The sequence below is a fragment of the Rhagoletis zephyria genome, unplaced genomic scaffold, assembly GCF_001687245.7.
Source record: "Rhagoletis zephyria isolate East Lansing unplaced genomic scaffold, Rhagoletis_zephyria_1.1 Rzeph_scaffold_00105, whole genome shotgun sequence".
Lineage (NCBI taxonomy): Eukaryota > Metazoa > Arthropoda > Insecta > Diptera > Tephritidae > Rhagoletis > Rhagoletis zephyria.
In genome coordinates this window covers 250,700-255,864 of record NW_016157189.1, presented here as the reverse complement: position 1 = coordinate 255,864, position 5,165 = coordinate 250,700, and positions in this window count along the sequence as shown.

Below are 5,165 nucleotides of genomic sequence, written 5' to 3'. Positions count from 1 at the left end.
AAAAACTAAGAACACCGCGATGAGAAGGCAACATTTTTTGTAGAAACAAAAACGTCATAAGCCAATCAAGAAAATTTTGTGCACACTCGGGTTGAAACTCGAACACCCGGGTATATTGAGCTGCAAAGCACCCGAACCCAATCAAGTATGTATGAAAAGCAATCGGGTGTTGTGGCCAACATGTTCGTCTTGAGCTCAGTCGATAACGAACAATACTTCTGCTCGTATACAGAGAACGATGCAAAACGGGTTTTGTTAGATGATCGAGTATACACGAAAATCATGCACCCGCTGCAGATGTCTGGTATGTATATAGATAGAGTAAATAACTTCTTGAGCGGTCAGACCTAAAGCTCGGGGTTTGTAGGTTCTGAGGAATAAAATGGCATGTATTAAACAAATGTGCCAAATGCTGCTTACAACTGTAACTGAATTTCGCGTATTTTATAAAAAAAAAACGTGAGTTTTCTTGTGGTAGTCGTTGAGCGGTATAAAATATACTTCTTCAATTCTTCATAAAAAGAATCCCAGGTTAAAAGACAATGTGCTACTTATCACTGCTAAAAAATCTTCTTGAGAAAACGCGTGATCAGTGCGTAATTTTTTACTAAATATTGGTTTTTCGTTGAGCACAAGCAATCAAGAGCAAAAAAATTCATAAGCATTGGTGTAATATTTTGTGTTTGTGTAATTGGGTCTGTGTAAAAAATGCTCGCCTCTAAAAATTATTTTAATGGTCAGTAATGGATAATCCTTACTGTTATATATGCGAAAGGTTTATTTGTTACGATTTTACGTTTTAACTACTCAACCGATCTTAATGAAATTTTGCATACTGGGGTACTTAAAAGATAAGGTAACTTTTATCCCGATTAGACAAAGTGTCGTGACACCTCCCATACAAACGGAATTTTACATACTGCATACCTCTGGAAGTATTTGTGGTAGAGTACTGGAACTTGGTATTTAGATATATGAAATCAATACTATACTCATGGAACAAATGTGGGTTCTTGGAAAAGGGCTCGTGGCACCTGCCAAACAGACTGAATTTTTTATACTACCACCTGTTAAAAAATTAACTTCAATTCAAAGTATTTTATAAGTTAAATGAATTATTACAAAATGGATGTCGATCGAGTCCTTATATACGATAAATGGTGACTCTTAGGGACTATTTCACAGTGCGTAGTTAACTCAGAATCGACAGTTAACTAGAGATTTTCAGTACAAAATTCTGTAGTTAACTCCCGATTCTGAGTTAACTACGCATTGTGAAATTGGCCCTTAGGAACAAAAGTGTCAATACGGGTTTTAGAGATAATTGTATGATCAACACCTTTGTCTATGATAAATCTTACGGTTTAGCTGAAAAATGGTAAAGATCAATTTATGTGACCTTTGACCTTGAATAATTTTTAAAGATCTTTGATCGGTAAGGCTCTCCACATTTCATTTATAATGACGTTCGTAACATTCGACCAATTTTCAGCTTTATACGAGTTACTGCAACCTTGAAAATCTAACTTGACCGGGCTAATAGAAAACAATTTTGGAAAATATGGTTTAAATAGAGTAGCAATTAAAAAATATTAGTTACGCGGGTTATAATGTACTTCAATTGGGTTGAAAAGTGATCATTTATGAAAAAAATTGTTCTACTATGTTGAAAAAAATAAATAAAATAAAAAATCCCCATCTTAAAAGATTTTCCCATATATATATGTATATGTTTTTGTTCCATGAATTTGTTAAAGATTTTGTTTTATGTAGGAACTCGAAAAGAAGAAGCTACTCTATTTTTAAGTAAATGATAATTCTGCGTGATTGCTATATCATTCTTCAAGTATTTCGAAAGCAAATTGAAAACTTTAAACGCGACCCCTGAAAAATCCGGGTTTTCAAGTTATTACAGTCATTTATTAAATGAGCGATATGTATTTATTAAGGCTGTGTAAAATAATAATACTCAAATATTGTTTTTTCAATGTTCAAACGATTATTAAAATTTTTTTAATTGGCAACTTTAAAATACTAAACGTTGTATATACCTGTTAATTAGCAACTTCAATATTGGAAAAGTTTCGAATAACGATTTTCAACCGAAAATTCTTCTTCATTTCCTCTATTGTAGCTGCTGTTTTTATTTCATATGAGATATTATTTAACATGTACAAATATTTACATCCATATGTATGTAAGTTTATGTATTTCTTAATACTGGTTGATGCAGCTTTAAACTCATTAGAAACAAGCATACCAAATTCAATGCTTGCCAGCAAAGTGAATAAAATGGAGCACAACACCTGGATGGCTGCAGCTACTTACATACTACATATGTACATACATATGTGTATGTACGATTCTAAGTTCGCCACCTTCACCCAGTGTTGCCACAAAAAAAATTACCAAATTCCTCAAAAACAAATGAAAAATCCTCAAAATCCGAACAATTTACTCAACATTTTTTTATTACAGATATGAGTATTGTGTACTGCATACTATTTACAGCATTAGAAAAGGGCTATATTAGTAATGCAGATATAATATTTTTAATAGGGAAACTTATATGAACCTGAATAATCTTTTAATTCAAAAACTGTTTTCCTATAATTTTCTGGATCTAATGAAGAATCAATATAAATATCCTTATGATCGAACAATGCGTGTTCTCTACATTCGTTAACGAGATTTTGCAAGTTCAAAATAAGTTGAAAATATAACGATGGAATAAAAAAATTATCGATAACATTTTGAATATTGAGCAGAAAATGCAGATGTGCTTAAGAGCGAAAAACACCACACAAGCGGTTTGACAAGCCAAGCGAAATATTCCTTTGCTTTCAGCTATTTATATTGTGTGGGGGTGTTTGAAGGCTTGACAAGCCGTTTGAGAGAAGTGTGAACAAAAATCAAAATGTTTTGATTTTCTGGCCGCCATATTGACGTTTGATCAAACCGCTTACGTTGTGTATGATAAAATCGCCTACTTCGCAACGGAATTTTTACCGAATGAGGACGCAAGAGAGAAAAATAGAAAACAACCAAACCCTTTTACATGGTGAACCGGAAGAAAACTAAAATTCTTTGCTTGAACGAGTCATGTTTGCATGGTGTATGGCGAAATGGGAAAAGTAGGTTTGACAAGCCGCTTGTGTGGTGTATTTCGCTCTTTATGAAACTTCGGTAAGCTTTTTATTCAAAAATTTGCAAAGCGATTTAACAACTGTGTTATGTAAAACATGGTTGCATTTGTTATCTGGAAATATATCTTGAGAAAATTCCTCAAAAATTCCTCAAAATAAAAATCCTTAAAAAATACTCAAGCGCACCCGAAATTCCTCACGTTTTGAGGAATTACTCACAAAGTGGCAACACTGCCTTCACCAACTTCGCCTTCAACAAATGCTTCATTCAGCTTCACTCATGAGTATCGTTTCCCACATAAAATATTTAGTCATGCTGATGCTGCCATTTAACACGCAACCTCACAGGTGAACAAACAAATAAACTAGCGCATGTGTATGTACATATGCATGTACAATATATTTAGGAGTGCATGCCCGTCTTAATGTCATACTACACTTAGATACTTAATTAGTTGTCTGAAATGAAGCAGTCTTCCTAATGATCACCAATATATGTAGGTACGCCGCAGCAACCAAAGAACCAAACGAGCTAAGCAGCCACCAACTAGCCGTGCGTATGAGTGATGTCGCGATGATGCAGCGTTACATGTGCGAATGTACAATAGGGTGGTCCAAAAAGGCATGTGTAAAAGTTAAGTCGGAATTTGTATGCTTACACCCTCTAGGATTGTTCTATACCGAAAGTAGAATATACCCCGATTTTTTTTTATTTTGAAATAAAAAAATATTTAGAGGTTCCTCAAAGCGCTCAAAGTTGTCCATGTATTTTATATGGAAAATAAAACAACTTTTCGTAGAAATGGTATAGAATTCTTGAAAATCAACATTTGTCGATCGGAAAACTCTGTTTCTGTTCAAGAGATTCCCAGTAATAATACCCAATTATTTATTTAACCACTTTTTCATTGTAACTATATTTTCTAGGGCCGCCAAAACCCCAAGAAAATGCTTGAAATGCAATGGGGGATAAATAAAAAATCTTTAGTATTACAAAATGGTTAAATAAACAATTGGGTATTGTTACCGGAAGTCTCTTGATGAGAAATAGAGTGCGACAAATATTGATTTTCAATTATTCTATACCATGTCTACGAAAAAGTGTTTTTTTTATACCCGAGCGCACTTGTGCACAAGGTATTCAGGGCTATCACGGAATCCATCGTATAAAATCTACGAATCCGAATGCCTGCTACGAATACGAAAACATTGCTATCACTGAATCCGAGTGAACTTGAAAATATCGTTGCCAGCTTCGAATTCTGATTCGAAATCAGTTAGTGCAAAGGAAACAACAGACATTTATATATATCATCTTGCTCACGCTGGCCAATCAGGCGCAATGGCCGAGTGTGCAAAGTACTAGACTGCCAATTGAGAGAGCTGAGTTCGAGTCCGAGTCGTGGGGCAGTGGAGATCTTTTTCTTTTTTTATTTAGTTTTTGTTTATTTTTTTAATAAATATTTTTTTTTAGTTTATTTTTAGCTTAGATTTTATCATTTTAAATAGAATTTTTATTTTTTTTTTAATTTTTATGATATTAAAGTAATTAGGTTTATTTCCTAATAAATTGTTGCTAAACTATTATTTCCTCGATTCACGCAAGATATTAATTCATTAAATAGCATCTACTAGGAATGCATGTATGTACATATGTATGTATACAGGGTGTCCCAGAAGTAACGTGCCAAACTTTAGGGCAAGGTAGGTGGGGGGGGGTGAGCTCACTGATAAACAAAAAATTTTCAGGTAAAAGTGTCACCGTTTTTGAAATATTTACATTTTTTCGAATTTAAAAAAAATCGTGCCTTTTCATGTGTTTTCTTTAACTGCAACTACAAACCGGGCAATACTTAGTAAATTTTTTATGTAAAATACTTCCAGATAGTTGCCTCTCCATACTCAAATGCAATGTAGTTAAAATAAATTAAGGAACCATCATAAAATTAGGACTATTTCTGGATTTTTAACTTTTTGATATTTTCTTCCCCAACTTTGACTATCTCGGGTGAAAAAAAA